This window comes from Neopsephotus bourkii, unplaced genomic scaffold (genome assembly GCF_033783945.1).
Source record: "Neopsephotus bourkii isolate Nb327-2 ecotype Australia unplaced genomic scaffold, CSIRO-AGI_Nbou_v1 NB_196, whole genome shotgun sequence".
Taxonomy (NCBI): Eukaryota; Metazoa; Chordata; class Aves; order Psittaciformes; family Psittacidae; genus Neopsephotus; species Neopsephotus bourkii.
In genome coordinates, this window is record NW_026900709.1 from 18,738,327 (window position 1) to 18,756,912 (window position 18,586).

Genomic DNA, 18,586 nt, shown 5'->3' on the forward strand with positions numbered 1-18,586 from the left:
ATTTTCTTGTGACCCTTTCTATAGCTTCTAATTATGTCAAGGATTTGGAATGCCAATCAATAGAAAGTGATTTATGATTGGTATAAGCAATTGCACATGGCTTCACATTGATCAGTATGTGGATTCCCTGACATAAGAAGTTATTATCTATGACAGATACTTGTCTAACTGCTAATTGAATTGCACATTTTTCCATCAGTATTATCAAACTACCACCAAATATAGACCATAACTCTGTTGCTCTTTGCATGTGAAAATAAAACTATGATGAACAGCAAGTGTCAGTGTATAGGTTGTCTGACAGTAACCACTATTTATCGATGCAACTTGTGCTTGCTATAAGATGACAGTATCACCCAGTGTTGCCATGACAATCAAAATGAGTGTTGGGTCCATGATATTTTCTGTATCTTGGTAGAAAATCAGTTAAATCTAAATTATCTATTGCCTGTTACCCTGTAAACGGTCTCCAGAAGTGCAGTACTGGTGTTCTAGTAAGGGAGGCTTTGTAGTATACAGGCACTTCTCCTTTTACTCCTGACTTTATTTTTTTACTTTTTTTTTTTTTTTACTCATTCTGAGTAAATGGTCTAGAAGCAGTAGTATTGTAGTATTTCTATGCAATGGGCTTTTATCTCCCCAGAAGCTTTTGGTTAAAATTAAAGCTTGTTTGGTGTCCACTTGCTCAAATACTCGGTGGAGTTGCCATTTACTTCACCATTTATGAATGTTAACCACAATGTTAAAACCTGTCTTACTCCATGTGCTGCCTAATTTACCCTGATCCTTTGACTTACCTACCTGTTGAAGCTTTCCTTAATGAATCATGAGAACTTTGAAAGGGAGATACTCAGTGCTGAGCATTACAAATCCTCGTATTTGGTGCTTGTAGACTCTTGTACTTCATACTTACTTTCTGTACTTTGTTGTCTTTTCTCTGATCTATAGTAACCCCAAAGGACTGTTTTGATTTTTATCTACATCACCACGTTGCTTGAGAATAGCAGGGTCCTTTCTGCAGTATGTCTGAACTTGTTCAGTAACTCCATTTTCTTGTAAAACTACATAATATCATGAACAAGAAACTATGCAGCTATAAATCTGTCATGGCTTAACCCCAGCCAGATAGCTTGTTCCCCCTTTCTTGCCCTCCCCCTACTCCTGGAAGGACAGAGAGGAGAATTGAAAAGAATGCAACTCCCACAGGTTGAGATAAGAACAGTTTAGTAACTAAGGTATAACACAAATCACTCCTGCTACCACCAATAATAGTAATGATAAAGGAAATAACAAGGGAAGAGAATACAACACCTCATCACCAGGCGACCGATAACTCGCCCTCCCAGCCCGACCAAGCACCAACTGATACCTCCTCCAACCCTGCAGTCCACTAGCCCTTCCGGGGAACTCTCCCAGTTACATCCTGGGCATGACATGCTGTGGTGTGGAATACCTCCCTGGTCAGTTTGGGTCAGGTGTCCTGTCTCTGCTTCCTCACGGCTTCCCCTCCTCCCTGGCAGAGCATGAGGCTCACAAAGTCCTTGGCCAAGCCAAAATATCGTTTTTATCAGCTCTGTTCCCAGCGCGAAAGTCAAAACACAGCACTGCACCAGCTACCAAGAAAGAGAAAAATGACTGCTACTGCTAAACCCAGGACAGCATCCCTTCCAGGATAAGTCTGTGTGATACCCATGTTTGTTGGTGAGTGAACAGTGCAGAAGCTGGCACAGCTGCAGGAAGAAGATTTGCAGTATACCACAGAAGACTATACCTAAGAAACCATAGATCTGCTTTGGACTGTAATCTGTGGAGTCCTAGTCTTTCTCTGCTTTCTCACTCCCAACCCTTTTGGCCTTGGATTAACATGGGGAAAACCCTGAAAAAAATAGAAATGTGGGTAAATCTAATGTTTTGTACATAATGTTATCAGTAAATTCTCAATCGTTAGGATTCCTCAAATTTGGTTGGGTAGAGATTTTCAGATACTTTTAATAATAAAATAATGTTAATGTTAAATAATGTCTTATGCTTAGTAATTATTTTCTTTCAGTTTTCAAGGTTTGCTACAGCCTTCAGGAAATTTTACCAAGTTCTGAAACTCACCTCACCAACCTGTTTTAACCAAATTTGTTAGTCATGAGCAGGATGAAGCAGCAAATCAAATCCATTGAATGTAAAATTTCAGTCACTTTGTATCCAATTGCACTACTGTATAAACAATCTTTTTTTTCTTTCTAAATATGTAATTTCCATAAAATAAGCAGATGCAAAATCTATATATCTATTGTATTGCATTCCTTTTTTTAATTTTTTTAATTAAAAAAACTTCTTAGAAATTTCTAGATAATGTGGCAGTCCATACAAGAGACAAGGACTTTTTGGATGTCTCAGAATAGCAGCAATTAGAATCCCAGTTTTTGTGTACTTGGTATTTTCACACATATACAGCTAATTAAATGAGGGAGACCAGCATTTAATTTACAGCAGAAGATATCCATGTGCGTGTTCCGAGAGGAAGTCAGCATGATGTGCTTTGTAGGTCATCTGGTACATAAGTGTTCAACTACATAGTGTGCAGCCCATAACGTGTTTCATTAGAATAATTTCCTGTTCTAAGATTCTTAAAGAAACCAACCAAAAAAAAACAAAACAAACCACCCTAACCAAAAAGCCACACCAGAAACTTTTTTGAAATTATTTTAAGATGTCATTTTGTGTTCTCATAATGTCAGCTTTTTAATATTTTATTTTTTTTTTTAACTGCAGTGTGTTGTTTAAAACTTCTGGTGGATCACGGCCACAGTTTTTTTCTCCTGACTAGTAGTGTCCAAATGGTATGCTCAAAATTAATGTAATTTTGAGTGAATCTTATGGAGTGCATAAAGATGGGACAAAATGCAAGAGACATACACAGAACAATTGCTTTTCAGATTTAATGAAGCACTTCCTATCTGAAATTTTCTGAGTACTGTTTTAGAGTGATGGATTAAGCTTTCAGACTGAACCTACCAGGTAGTGGAAATTATTGTGCTGTTTTTGATGTATACTGAACAGACTGAGGTATTGAAAAGCTGATACTAGAAATAAAAGACAGAGTGAGGGTATAGGTCAGAGGTACTGACTTTGGGTTAGGTATCAGTCAGTGAAGTATCATTTATTGTCATGCTTTTTCTGGTTTTATACGTGAACTTTTGTGCACAGTTCCAGTGTTGAGACACACATCTATTGTATTAAACGTGTTTTTTAGGTCATGTATGTCTCTGCTTATGTATGTATTAAACACATGTATTGTGCACAAAGAAACTATGAAACCCCCTTGTTTTTAAAAATGGAAATCTAGGGGGAGAAGGAACTTTCATTTTAACTGTTGCTTGCATGTTCTGTATTGAGCATTGCAGAGAGTGCTTTGAGGGCTTACTGGGTGGGTGAGACCTTTCTCCCTCCAAAACAGGACTGTTGTAAGCTGAAACATCTGGGAAAATAAATAATTTCAAATAAAGAATATATTTGATTTTGAAATGAATAAAAGGAACCATTTTTATTCATTCACAACAGTACACAAACTGGGGACAAAGCAAACCCTTTGCTAGTATAATATTCCTTTTAGATACCTGCAGCAAATTCAATGTAACATCCTTTCATTGTTTCCCCTTTTCTAATTAAGTTACTGTTGATCTCCAAAATGCAAATACCTTCAGAACTGCTTTGAATTCTGACTCTTGATTCTAATCAAGACACTTTTTCTGCTTCCTTTGCAAGTGGAAGAGAACACGCCTATGATCTATTTTCACACCCACCCCCTCACCCCCACTTCTCGTGTCTTTCTATCTTTCATCTTTTTAACAGAGGAAATCATCCTCTTTGCTAAAGGATGTTTAGGCTGGATATAGCACCATGTGAAGCTCTGCTTGTCGTGATCAAGGTATGGGTATCGTTGAGTATATGGTTTCTGAAAGCAAAAATTTTCCTGGGATTCTTTCTTTTCTTCACCACCCTCTCCCCTCTAATGCAATCTCTGTTGGCACAAGTAAAACCATTTACTACATCTTTAATCAAAGATTTTCAGTCAGTTTCTGTTTTTTTTTTTTTTTTGGCTCAGATTCTCTTTTTCTTTTGCGCATCTCTACAACTGAATGCCATGGAGAGCTGAGAAATCTCTGTGACTGTAGAGCTGCTAAATAACTAAGATGAAAATGGTCAAGTATGATTCAAAGCTTGGTTATATATTGGATGATGAACCAAAATGCCCAAGTATTTTAAAGGTGGGCTTTGTGGAGTTTGTGAATTCGTATGTGTTTGGTGCATTGTAATATTGACATCTAAATCACCAAGAAGCATGTAGCCTATGGATACTAGCTAGTACAGATGATTGGTTGATTCAGAAGCCATAACATGAGTTCTTTGTGCACGTTCATCTTTAAGAAAAGGGGCATAGTTTGTTAGTTTGCAGATCCTTCAGATGTATTTGAAAAGGAATCGTGAGTGCATTGAGGATAAAATGGAAGAGCCTGTTAGTCCTCTTCTGGAGTGGAGAAAAGTAACGAGGGTTGGGATAGCAGAAAGGATATCCTAGGGCAAAGTTGGTTTAAAGAACATCTTAACCTTAGGTTTGGGAAAACATTGATTGCGTTTACTATTGGAATTGAAAACTGGGAACAAGAAAGAGTCACATGTCATTTAAAAGATACTAGTTGCATAGAGTTTATCTTGATAATGGAGCTGTTTTGAATATTTTCAATTAATAAACATACTTTTAGCTGAGCAATATAACAGGACATATAATGTTTCACAGATTGCATTAAAAGACTTATAACGACGTTCAAACTGAAACTTGTTTTTTATTTATTAAGGCATCTCACTTGTTAGCATCCAGATATGCAAACTGTGTAGAACACTGCAAATCTTCAGTGTTTTGATAAAGTGTCTGATAAATGGCATGGTAGAATTTTCAGTGCTGTGGTGCTCAACAGTTTCTGAAAACCCATGGGTGTGGTGGGGGCTATTGAACCTGGGAAATGAAAATTAGTGGTTTAGCAATTACTGTAAATATCTCAAGATTTTTTTTTTCACTTTTCTTTTTTGTCAGACTTCACCTGCACAAAATCTCTTATCTTCCTGTAAAATATATACACACCAGTGAGAGTATAAACACATCATTACACTTTCATGACAGATAAGCTTGCTCTGTTGGAGTGTAAACTCATTTTTCTTTACGTGACCTTTAAATAGTATTGTGCTCTTGGATGGGGATTTAAATAAATAATTTTGTCAAAACAAAATATAGTGTTGAGGATTGCTGGTTTGTTTTTTTTTGTTTGTTTGTTTTTTTTCTTTTATCACTTAACCACTTCTTTAAACTGTCAAGAAATAATGGTTTTCCATGTGTTTTACTCTATGAAAGAGTACTCTAAAATTCAATTAACTAGTCTAAAACCCCACCAACTTTCTCTCAGTTAGTACATAGTTTTATTTAGAAAAATGGTGAAACAGCAGGGTAACATACAGTGTTACTATAATTAGTGACTTAATGCCTTTTCTGCATTCACATTGTAAAACAACAGTGTCCCAGGTGTGAGAAGGTTAAAATGAGAAGTACCCAGTAGTTATGAAGCAGCAATAATGAGTTTCCTTCTACTTACCGTGGATTTGTGTGATATACAACTTGCAATTAAGCATGGCTTGGTGATTCAGTGATTAATGTATATACGACTCCTAAAGGAGCAGCACAGGCCTCCCGTCACATCCTTCATGATGTTTACAGCTGGGTACCTATTAACAGGAAGATGGAAAGGGCCATTTACAATTCAGTAACCTTTATGACAGTGAACTCTTTAATCAGCATTTTATTTCCTTTGTAACACTTTAGTCATCTACAAATGTCAGAATAAAATAGGGCTATGAAATATTTAGGATCGGCATGTGGAAATTGACTTCCTTGATTTAAGCTGCTGTGTCTTTTCATTTTGTTGTTTTGGGAGCTTTTACTTTTATTGAAAGCCAATTTATAACTAAATGCTCCCAGTAGTCACTAGCGTTAGGGCTGGAGAAATTACAGAAATCCATGTTCTTCTTCTCTAAAATGTTGATAGTTGCTGTGTTGGGTAATAATTTATTCAAATAAAAACATTAGCAGTGCCATTCACTGTTTAGTGTTTCAATACAGCTAGAGTAGGCTTGGTGGGTTTTTGACAAAATATCCCAACCTACTCATAGAAGTAATTAAGTATAAAGTATATCCTAAAATAATTTGTTGTTTAGGTGTACCTGTGTGGATAAAATGTGCATAGTGTTTTATTATTTTCTCAAAACTATTTTGGAGTTCTCTCAACTTCCACAATAATTGTCTTGTGCTTTGTGTGATGACAATCATTGATCTTCAGCACCAGGAAGAAGTATTGTCCCTGTCTCTGTGAACTGCAGTGGAAGTAAAAATCCTTCTAAGCAAGTATTTTTGTTCCTACATATGTATGCAGTTTAGGTTATAAATTGGGATTTATCAAGGTCTTGTCCTAATATTTAATCCTTTATATCTAGGATATTTTAAGTAAAAGCATGGCTCAACCATTTTCCTTTTGTTAGTGTATTAGCTTTTAGAATTGTCAAGCTGGAAGGGGCTTCCTGTGTCCTGAAGGGCATAGCTTTATCTTCTTGGGGATATTGGGAACCTTTGACCTAGTCTTGAACTGTATTTAAAAATTGCAGTACTGCTGCTTGTGCTTGCAGTGCTAAGCCCAGCATGGTTTTAGTTGAGTTGCCTGCTGGTGTTGTAAAATACTGATCCAGGTGACTGGAACTGTGCTTTCAGGGTTATTTGTAATTTCATATCACAGCTGCAGATTGGTAACAGAGAAGGTAAATTCCCATTTTGCAGGTGTTAATGAGGTTTAATGCATTTGGGAGATGAAGGTTTTTTCTGGTGCTCTGTGAGTAGGAGCTATGTCCTGGACGAAGTTGTGTGCTTTATTTCTGTATAGGTAGTGATTTTGTTCATTATGGTTAATTTTTAAAACATGAAAGGGAAAAGCGTTCTTTAAAATATCAGAGATCTGAAAGGCTTACAAGGACAATGCTGAGGATACCTTTAATTTCAGACCTTCTTACTGAAACACATTGCTTGGAGAAAGCGTATGGTCAAAAGAGGAATGGCTTACGGGCTTCTGAGCCCCCAACCTATTCTCGATGGTATCTGTTTATCTAGAAAAAGACATTACCTCTAATAAGAAGCCTTATCTCCCACGTATGCATTCAAACTCTATAAAAGTTACGAAAACTATGAAAGTTTGGATTTTATGTGCTTTTCAGTTACAAGCTGTGTTTCTGTTTCTTGGTTAACAACCTTTTGTTTGCCTCCTTTATATCAGAACCTGTTGAAGTTGCATAGCTTTTCAATGTAGTTCTGAAATATGGTAATGTTTGGACCTAGTTTATATATCTTGATCATTACCTTCCTTTCTTCATCTCAGTATATTTAGGTATCAGAGAGATTAAGCCAGAAAGGCATTTCACTGAGTTTGGAATTGTAAAGACTAAAGAAAATGACCTTCTGTCCCCAAAATTGTGTATTAGACAGAATATCTAAGAGATGGATGTGATTGTAAAAGGTGCAAATTTGAGAGCGTGCAGTAATGAGGGTGAGGGGGGAAAAGTCCCCCACAGTGTGATTTTTTTTTTTTTTCTTAGCCAGTTTAAGATGAAAAATAGAAATACCCCTGCTATGAGAAGCTTACTATAAGATGCCAGAGTTGATGATATACAACTGGGAGAACACCGCTTAGGATGAAAAGAAAGACAAGTTGGTAAATTTGTACTTTAAAATTGGGGTACAATGTACCTTACTGAGCCATGAAGGTTATCAAGCCAGAGGATGCCCAAGTGGTGATATTTGTCACCTTTGGCAAGCAAGGGTGGGAGATCACTAGGTGATGGCTAATTTGGCTAGTTGTGTGAAACTGGTGCATGCATGGGACCACAGATATAAATGTTGTGGTGGGATTTTTGTTTTAATATTTTTTTCCATTTGTCGTTAAAAATACTTGTATCATATCTTCTTGCCATAGTTGAAAAGTCCCTTTTCTTGATGTGTAGTTGAGTTTGTTGACAATACTAAGCTGTGCAGTGCAGTTGACATGCTGGAGCGAAGGGATGCCATCCAGAGGGACCTTAATGTGGCCAGTGTGAAACTCATGAAGTTCAGCGAGGCCAATTGTAAGGTCCTGCATGTGCGTTGGGGAGATCCCAGGCACAGCTACAGATTGGGCAGAGACTGCATTGAGAGCAGCCTTGAGAAGGACTTGGGGGTGGTGTTTGATGAGCTGGCAATGCGCACTTGCATCGCAGAAAGCCAACTGTATGCTGGGCTACGTAAAAAGAAGCGTGGCCATCAGGTCGAGGGAGGTGATCCTCCCCCTCTATTCTGCTTTTGTGAGACCCCGCCTGGAGTACTGTTGTTAGTTCTGGGACCCCCAGCACAAGCGGGATGTGGACCCACTTGAATACCAAGGAGGCTACAGAGATGCTCAGAGGGATGGAACAATTATCCTATGAAGACAGGCTGAGAGAGCTGGGCTTGTTCAGCCTGAAGAAGAGAAGTCTCAGGGGAGACCATATGACAGTTGGCCACTACCTGAAGGGAGCCTACAAGAAATCCAGAGAGGGACCTTTAACAAGGGCATGTAGGGATAGGGGGAAATAATTTTGAAGTGAAAGAGGGGATATTTAGATTAGATTACATTAGATTAAATTTAGATTTAGACTAGAAGCTCACTACGAGGGTGGTGAGACACTGGCACAGGTTGCCCAGAGAAGTTGCAGCTGCCCCGTTCTTGGAAGTGTTCAAGGCCAGGTTGGACAGGGCTTTGAGCAACCTGGTCTAGTGGAAGGTGCACTGTTTTGCATATGCAGTGTTTAGAAAGAGACGATAAGCAAACATAACTGGTAAAACTAGAAAGAGGGCAAAAGGTGCCAGATCTTAGATATAAACTATGGATGGACACTACCATACAAATTAGACATGGACTTAACGCTATTTACTGTCCATTATCCTTGGCTAAAAAGGAATATATCTGAAAAAGTATAAAAAGTTGGTGATGATCAGAGGAAAGATTCCAAGTAGCTTATGTGTTTTCAAGGAGGATACCTCACAGCATGTGATAGTGCAAGTTCACAGTTTTTGATGATGTGTTATCCAACTTGTACTGCTGTAATATACCTTGAAGTATCCTACTTGCTGTATTGGCAAGCTTTTGTTGAGGGATGTAATGAAATTTATATTATTTCTTTAAAAATAAAGTAAGTGAGCAAGAGATTTGTGACAGAAGCATATACATTTGGAGACTGAGTCTGTGATATATCATTGGTTTAATTAAGTGCTTTTTTATTGCTTAAAAAGACAATTGCACATTTAAATGATAAAGATGAAGTGGATGTAAACACAATATACTCTGCTGTGTTGCCATGTTTCTTCAAAAGTAAATATATTTTAACTTTAACATTTTGCCAACCTCTAAGGAAAAATCCTTGTTTATTTTGAAGAAGAAAACCTGTGTCACATTTGGTGGTGGACTTAAGATACCTTGCATGCAGGTGTTTTTATTGTTGGTGATCCAGCTGAGATAAATGAGACCTCTCTGCAGTATTAGTTCTGGCACTGACTCTGGTTTTGTTTGTTTATTTGTTTTTGTATGAAGAACTCAAAGGTGTCCTAGAAGTTAAAAGCATTTTAAGAAGATAAATGCATATTAAAAAGTGAAAAATATAGATGCAAGTCTCTTTTTTCAAGGTTTAGTGTTTGGTTTGGGGGGGGGTGGGGTGGGAAGAAGGGGAAGTGGTTTCCCTGCATAACATCCCACTTTGAGAGTACAGCTCTTCTACTAGGTGACAGTGCAGGAAGCAAACTCCAGCAGGTAAGTGAGCTAATGTATAATTAGAGAAGGGAAACTCTGGAAGTTAAGACTACCAGTATCAACTGTTTGGGGTCTTAACTTGAGGCTTGTGTTTTTACATGCCTCTTGCAGTTTCACAGCTGTTAAATGTTGCCATCTTTTTGCTAGGATTATTTAAATATTTATCCTTTCTTGCTACTTGACCTTTCCTGCTTGGTTCTAATTCCTGTGGCCAGCTTGCTTTGTGTTTCATGAGCTCAGTAAAGCGTGGCCTTCAATTCCCTTGTTCTAGTATTTTCACTTAAGACCAGGAGTGATGAGCAAAAGGTTTCAGGCTCAATCCTTGAGCAAAGGGCCGCTGTGACAGGGATTATTATTTATTTGTCATCTTGGATGTAATAAGCTGTAGGTACAGCATCGAGAGCCCTTGATTTATTGCGCTGTCGACTGCCACTAGCAGGACGTCTGCTGTACCATGCAGGATGAATACCACACTGTCAGCTCTGTCGATCTGTCTCTGCCATTGCGCTCTCTCTCATAACACATTCCCATTTCATGCCAGAATACATAAACAATCTTTCATTATTTTGATGCCTTTTTCATATTTGTTCTTTACAGAACATAAAGTTTGAATTTATGGGTTTCCTTTACATTATTTCAACACACTCCACCATTTTCCGGGTTTGTGGTTTAACTCTCAGAAATTGGCTGCCAGGTGATTTAGTTATTTTGGCTTTCTAGTTTTATAGTTATTTAATATCACAGTGCCAGATACTGAGAAAACGTAGTGGATAGCAGGTATGGGATTTGCAGTCAGAGTCTGTCATCAGCAAAACATGGCCATGGGGACAGAATGTGGAAATTAAAAGCTAGGCATGCAGAGAAGGAAATACTCCCTCCAACCTTTGTTTTTAATTTATTTAAATAGTTTTCCAAAACATTTTTCTTTAGATGCTGTTATGAACATAATGGAGACCTGTTTAATTGGAAAAGAACATGCGAATAGCGAGCAAGCCATTTCCCTTGAATAATTGCAATTAAGGGAATTTCTAACTTGTTGCCAGAAACGTTGCTCTGATTCTTCTCCTGTACTTTACTGTAGATGGGGGAAGGGGAGGAAATACTATCCAGAAAATTGTCTGCTTCGTACTATGCATTCTTCATACTTTGCAGCTGTGATGTACATCTGTTTATGTCCTCTAGTTTTGTTTACCTAAGGGTTTTTTTCTTTTTTTCTTTAATACTCTGAAGCATATTATTCATTGAACTCTGAGGAACTGAAAGTCATTGCTCAAATGAGTGAACTTAAATGTCGCTATAAATACAGCAAGTCAAATATGAATATATGTCAAAATAGTTAAAAATGCGTTATAAAAAAGGCTTATGAGTGGTATTAAAAAAATTATTGCAAACTGCACAGAGCATGAACCAGAAAATGTGAAGTGTTACTGCCAATGTAACATGCATATGTAACTTTGGTCATGTTAACAACCTTTTAGTCCAGGGGTGCGAAGTTAAACTGTAAAGTCTTTGGGGAGCGTGTGGAGGGGAAAAGGAAGATGTCTGACCTGTTCTGTAACAGTATAAAACAGAATAGGGATTTGTTTGCAACTGGGGCTTTAGATGCTACAAATGATTTACCAAGATCGGTAATATACCTTCAAGTTGCTCATGTATGCAAACATTTTCAAGGTAGTCATGCATAATTATTTGGTAATCTTACACTGTGTTTCCTCATCAAGTTGTATTAACATCTAATAAAGACCTGTTCATTGCTGTGCTAGTGTGCAAAGCTCGCAAAGTTTCTGCATTCAAGAGGCAGGTGAATAACTCTTATTAAATTTTCTTCTGTTGAATAAAGTAGGGCTGCTTTTTTGTCTTTGGCAAACATCCTAGTGTTTTTTGTATTTGTCTTTTTTGCCTTTTCTTTTTTTCCCCTTCCCTTAATGGAGAGGAAGAGAGCAACTGCTGTGCCAGTGATGCTATAGCTGGTAAAAAGAAACTTGTTTTAATTGGCTGTGAAAATAGGCATGTTTCTCTTGGATGTTAACAAATGTGGATTTCACTGTATAAATGCAAGATAATAAATGTCAGTTCTTCCTCCTCAATACAGCCTGCTTTAGGACAGCTGGGAATATGCTTAGCTCACATTACATAGCAAAGATTTGTTCAAGCTGCAAAGAAACCAGAGTTAATTAATATGAGAAATTTGTTTTGTGTCCTGGGTAAAAAAGGCTATGCAGGTTGGTGTTGTCAGCAAAAGCTGCTTGTCACTTTGACCTGCTCTGTTAAGTGTTTGATGTGTTTTCTCAGAGTAATCTGTGAATAACACTACATCCAACCAGCAGAGAAATGGAGAGAGCAATAGCAGAATTAATATCTGGAAGCATTGATAATTATATATCAGAATCTAATTTTTAGTACAGAAAATGCGTTAATGACAGAGAAGAAAACAAAAACCACTAGCTTCTCCCAGCAGGATCCAAAGTGTCATTTATTATTTCTCAGCTGGATATCTATCAAGTTTATGGGTTAATTTTTCTGTAGACTGTTATTTATGGGTTTTTGTTTGTTTTCAGCCATCATTACTAACAATACGGTTAATAGCAATCATTTGTTATCCGGCAGCAGCGGTGATGCTTCAGATGCGAGCAGTGAACTGAGAATACTCATTTGGTAGCTGAATAAGGCTTTGACAGGGCCCATTTATAACAAGCTCATTCCATAATGTCCAGCCTATTAATAAAATTTTGTTGCTGTCTAATTAGAGATGTCTGATGTGTATAGTAGCACAGCAAAGAAGACTTTTTTTCTGCTGCTTTTCATTTCTATTGTATCATACCTGAACATATCTGAGGCCAATGATTCAGGAAATAAAAGTGGGGTGTTCCTCTGGGGTTCTGTCTCTACTAGTAAGGGAAATGAAATACAGGTTGTATAGCAGGAAGGCCCTCATCACAAATACAAGCATGTTGGGAGAAGGTCGTTACTTTCATTAGCTAAGATTCCCTTGCACGTCTCTCTTTTTTCTTCTTTTGTGTGTTTTCTTTTACTGGCTTGATGTTTAAGTTTTATTTTATTAGTTATTTTTAGATAAATTAGATGTGATATAATAATTAAACCTATGTGTGGTTCTTGGGTGTGTCAGTATGGCTTTGAGGAAAGAACAGTTTGATGCCTCAGGGAAGGGGTTTAATGAGAGAAAAAGTCATCGCCTAATTATTAGATTTTTTTTTATTTTATTTTTTTTTTCTCCCTTCGTTGTATGTGTTTGAGAAGTGAGAAGTCAGTGGCATTTTCTGAAGTTCGCAGTAAGGTGATAGTATTACAACCAGGGCCAAACCCAACCTCTTCTAGGTCAGCAACTCCCAGAGTATTTGGGGTGCATTGTACAGTTTGCATAGCAATCGTATGTTTATGCTAATAGGATCTTGCATTCAAATTTATAAAAGCATTTCATTAGCAGTGAACTAGACAGTGTGTTCCTAAAGTTGTTGCGAGTGAGCAGTTTGTAAACTGAAACACAATCAGGCAAAAAGATTTATACCAGGACATAGAAGTTGTTTGTGGGAAGGTTTTAGTTCCTTAGTGAGTGATTTGATGCAAGCTTTATATTTCTGTTCCTAAAATGACCTGTCGGAAATATTCGTGTTCCAGTTTGTTTTTACGGGTAGAGTCAAGTATATGATAACGATGAAAATGAGTTAATTTCCATTTAATAAAATGCTTTTGCTTGCTTAACTACTGATTTAGTGATAACAGGTACTCTTCCACCCTGCTTCTGCTTTGCAGTGCACAAATGGAATGCTTGAAGAACTTTGTCATTTGTAGCTATTGCTGAGGTGATTATCTTTTTAAGAAGCAGCACCATGTTTTAGCAAGTATCTTGGTACTAATTAGAAGAAAAATTCTAGTAGGAGTTGTTGCATACTTAGAATATTGCACTTCTGAACTGAGAAAAGGAAGCAGGCAAAACACTGAAGAATGATTTAATATCACTTCATTGCTAGGTAACAATTTGTTTCCTTAGTCATGTTCTTATGTTTTTCCAGTTGAAAATTAAATCTTTGTAAATTACCTTGTGAATAAAGCCACATCTGGTTTTGGTGTGTTATTTTCCCAGAATGTTGCTTTTAAGGCAGCATGTTTTATGCAAGGAAATTGTATGAGATTTTAACTTTACGTTGCCATGAAACTGCTGTATGGATTTCAGCTGGCAGAGAATCTGTATAAGCCGGTAAGGTTTTTTTCCCCTCCTAAAGTGCTCTTGACAGAGAGCTTATCAACCCTTAATTAGTGATACATTTTCTCCTTGTGATTTCTATTGATGTTTTGTAAAGCTGAAGATGAATTGAGCCTCAACCTGACTAGAGTACGAATTGTTTTAGAAAATTCAGCAAACATCTCTCTCTCCCTTCCTCTTTCTGTCTCTCTCTTTCTCTGTTCTTCCCGATAGGAAAGGTGAAAAGCTGCACGATAGAAATCAGGTTCAGTATTAGTGGTTTTGCTTGCCTGTGCAATAGAAAACGACAAGCGTCAGGGCCTCAGTCAGCAGATCAGGGAGACGCAGATGGGAGGCGAAAAGCTCCCTTGTGGCAGCAGCCTTGCTTGGATGTGATTGTGAGAGCCAGGATGAAGTCAGCACTGACAAAGTGTGTGGATTGATGGATGGACAAAGCTGGGAACTGGATGTGAGAATGGATGAGGGCAGAGGGGGAATTTAACACAGACAAACAGAATGAAAGACAGAGAGGAATTGCCTGCTAAAGTATTCCAGCACTCAGAGCCCACAGCAATTTACTTACTGCTAACCGAACACAGGAGGATTCTTTGCATCTTTGCAGATTTTCTTAAAATATATGAAGAAACTAAGCAGCAGAAGGAGCTAACAAATTCCTGTTAGTGCTTTTTATTGCAATTTCTCCCCATACTTGAGATTCACTCACACTCAGTTAATTCAAACGGAGCACTTGATTATTTTCAAAATAAAGTATTTTCATACTTTACAAAGAATGCTAGAACAGAATATATTTTTTCTCTCCATAGCTGTTATTTTAAGGTTTACAGTAAATGCACTTTAATCAGTTATTGTTGCTTTTGCTATCTTAAATAAAAATATTTATTTCCCTTACAGACTATGCTCCTGCTAGAGGCACACTTTTGGATACTGCATTCACATGCATAGTAATAGGAAACCCATTATGTGTGTTTTCTTTCTAAAGAAAAAAAAAATCGGTTGCTTTCTCACTCATGTAGCTTTGCAGAGCCACAGTAGTGTAGTGTGCTTTAAGAGAAACAGACCTGTAGCTTTAGACTACTACCAAATTTTATTTACAAGAGAGGATTGCAAGGTAGCTTTTATTATTTCATTGCTTATGTAGAAGCAGAAAAATCTGAATTGCCAAACTGGAGTAGATCAGTAGGTCTTAATTTTGTCAGTTGCTTTAGTTTTAGAAATTTAAATATCATTTCAGCAAATAATGCAAATAAAAATGACGTTTTAGGTACGACACAGTGGCCAAGCTATCCTTTACTGGCAACTTTAGGTGGTTGTGTTGGCTGCAGTGGGATTCCTGTAGAGTCATGCAGACACATCGAAGAACATGATTTGGCCCAAGCTATTACCTCCTCCTCATGAAGAAACTGAATGTGCTGTGCTAACAAGACGTTCCATGTAGTTCCCTGATGTGCTTTAAACATGTGAAAGATACAATTGATCAATGAGAAACTGTTCCTCAGTTGTTGGCTTCAGTAATCTGTTGAAAACAGCTATTTACATAGTAATTTAATGCATTTAATTGAATCTTAACAAATTCAATATAGTCTTATGCATGTCAATGTAAAAGTTGCTATTAAGATTATGGTAGTGTATTGGTTTTACTGATGAGTTTTCCAGAGTGTCCATGAAACACACAGCCATCTTTAAAGTGGAGAATTTGTGTTTATTAATAGAGTCTTCAAACATCTTCAGAGAATTATTTTGGACTTGTAAGGATGCATGGAAGTTATGTGGGAAAAACTAGCATTGTTCACATTGTACAACGTATCTGTTAGTCTGTTTTTGAAGCCTGTGGTCACATACAGTGGTTCCCAGATGTGGACTGCTGAATGCATTGTGAATGTCTTTGTAAGGCATGGGAACTGCTGATAGGAGCTATTTCTATCATCTGCTGTTTTACCCTTTACTTTCTCTGAGAACTCTTTAAATCAGGGTAATTCTGATCACATGGATAGAAGAAGGAGATGTATATCTGATGCAGTGTATGCTTATGAATTTCTAGAAAGAGAGGAAGCAAGTGGATAATCTTTGTCTTTTAGAGCTTTCTGGTTAGGAAAGGTATGATTATCAGTATGACAAATATGGGTGCTGTTCTTAGTACAAGTAGTAACTGGTTTCTTAGGGCATGAGAGATTTTGATTTAGATTACAGATTTTGCATTAACTTTGTTTTTTAAAGTAATTTGCCTAACATTAGGAGAGGATTTGCTGCATCCTCTGTTCTTGCAAAGAAGCAATGCTGTGGAAAGGGGTTTTTAATCTTGTTCTGGTATGAAGTCGTCTTCTAAGGAAGACAAACCTGAAACTCTGATCTGCAATTTCTCCACTTGTAATCCTCTATTTTCCTTATTTTTTTAAAACTGAAAATGAAAAGGAAAAATAAGAACCTGGAATTTCAAGTCATGTGTCCTGGGTATTTAGATGTATGATTTATTTATTATCTATATTTTTTAACTATAAAGCAAACCAATACGGTTCTTACTGTTCTGGGCAAGTTCTTTTGGGAGTGTGTCAGGTTACATATTACTGTAAATAGAGCTATATGCAGCCCTGATATAAGCCCCTTAGGCTTTGTCAGGATTGGCCCCTGTGTTGTATGAGAAAGAACATGAATTCATTTGCTAGATAATATTTATGATCAGAATATAAATAAAAAGTGTTGCCAGTCATTTAGGTAAGTGTGATTAGAGGCCTGTCCTCAGTGTAACTATTGGTTTGAGGGTTTACTGGGATTATTTCATTGAAATGGATTTGGTCATGATGTCTCTTCAATGTAGATTGAAGAGTCAGTAATTTCTATGTGGAACATGGGTGCATGTAACTCATCTGCTGTTTGCAGCAAACTTTTTGCATCTTTCACATATTGTTTTATTTTTTATACTCTCTCTTTCTGTAAATATAGGAGTATGATTTTTGTCAGTGCTACTAGTGGGAAGTACTAAATAGAATGTGTTGGCCCTGCATTTAGTGTACTCTTCTGTCATCCTTTTTGTAGTTATCCCATTTAGGTGTCAGCACTAACTAATAAACTAATGGCACAAACGGATCTCTCTGTTATGCTTAGCTGAGGAGGCATCAAAAAACTATCTAGTTCTTTTATAAAAATAGATCATTTTTCACTCTCAGTGCTTAAATGTTTTGTTTACATTATGGAAAGCTGTTCAGTAAATTTTAATAAACTTTTCTTTAGTAAAATTGTTAATACTCTCAGAAAATGAGTGTAGTGATATGCTGTCGTCATTCATAGGCAATGTGAAAAGACAGTTTTATTTATTCTTTTCCATACTGTCTTATAGAATCTTCTCTTTCTATGCCAGGCACTAAAGTGCACAGGAGTTTTGGCATCTTTGAAATAGGCTTCTCGATGGGGAATGAAAGATACTTGACGTTTTACTGCCGCTTTGACAAATTCAGAACTATTTTGTGGGTAACTCGTTAGTTCTTCACCATGTTAGCTCCTGATTTAAAATACTGAAATACCACTCTGCTTTCTGAGGAGGAGCTTACTGATAGCCAAATCAGTTGGCTTTGTTAGTTATTAACATGCTGCAGATCAGCCCTTGTAGTTAACAGGCTATTTTTGTGTCTGGTCTTCTGGGTGTGCATTTGTTCATAATTGTTCCATACATAAATTCATGGAATCTTTTGCTTTGTTAATATGGTTGACGTGGAATTTATGCTCTAAATTTGATATTTAAATTAAAGTATAAGAAAGGAAGGAAAAATAAAAAAGGCTTGCTAGTACTCAACTTCTGTGGCAGTGATAATTTTTAGATATGTTGGAAATATTTATGATCTTGCTGATAAAAAAAATAAACTTCAGACACTGCAAATAAGTAGAGACAAATTATTCCCTTTTAAGTGAAATTCTTACATTTATTACATATCTAATCTGATAGCCTCTACTGCTTACCTTAGTTTTTACAAACAGTAATGTCAGTAACATATTTCGTCCATGTATGAAGAAAGCAGATCTGTTTATAATAAATCTTTGTGTGGTATGTGTGCTATCATTTCCTTCATTTGACCTTGGTGGAGCAGGCTGATGGGGCAGTGAAAAGTATGATATGAAAAATGAGTGAACAGAGCGAGGTGAGCAGTGAATCAGTCTTGTGTGTGATTAGCTGTGAAAATCTCACAAACATGACTCTGAGTCACTTCTTTCTTTCGTGCCTGTTTCTCAAAGGTGTTTCTTCTCTGTGTATATTAGTCATTTAGAAGTTAACTAACAGAACAGAGGCTTCATTTTAATACTAGCTGTGGTTTAATGGTTTTAGGTGATAAGAACAAGGGTGAGTGCAGCGTGTCTGAGGGTTCACTATAGAGAAATCACGGTCCATTTAAATTTGTATAGATCTATTGCTAAACGGTATTAGTAGTTATTGCATCACTTTTAGAGCCATGGATGTGGCACGGATTTCAACGTG

The 18,586-nt window shown here is 37.0% G+C and overlaps 1 protein-coding gene and 1 long non-coding RNA gene across 3 annotated transcripts in view; both read left to right on the top strand.

Annotated features, from left to right (window-relative positions):
- LRMDA (leucine rich melanocyte differentiation associated) overlaps nucleotides 1-18,586 on the top strand; it is a 673,598-nt gene that overhangs the window by 149,867 nt on the left and 505,145 nt on the right. The gene's annotated exons all lie outside the window — the stretch shown is intronic.
- LOC133207389 (uncharacterized) overlaps nucleotides 1-18,586 on the top strand; it is a 66,411-nt gene that overhangs the window by 31,107 nt on the left and 16,718 nt on the right. The gene's annotated exons all lie outside the window — the stretch shown is intronic.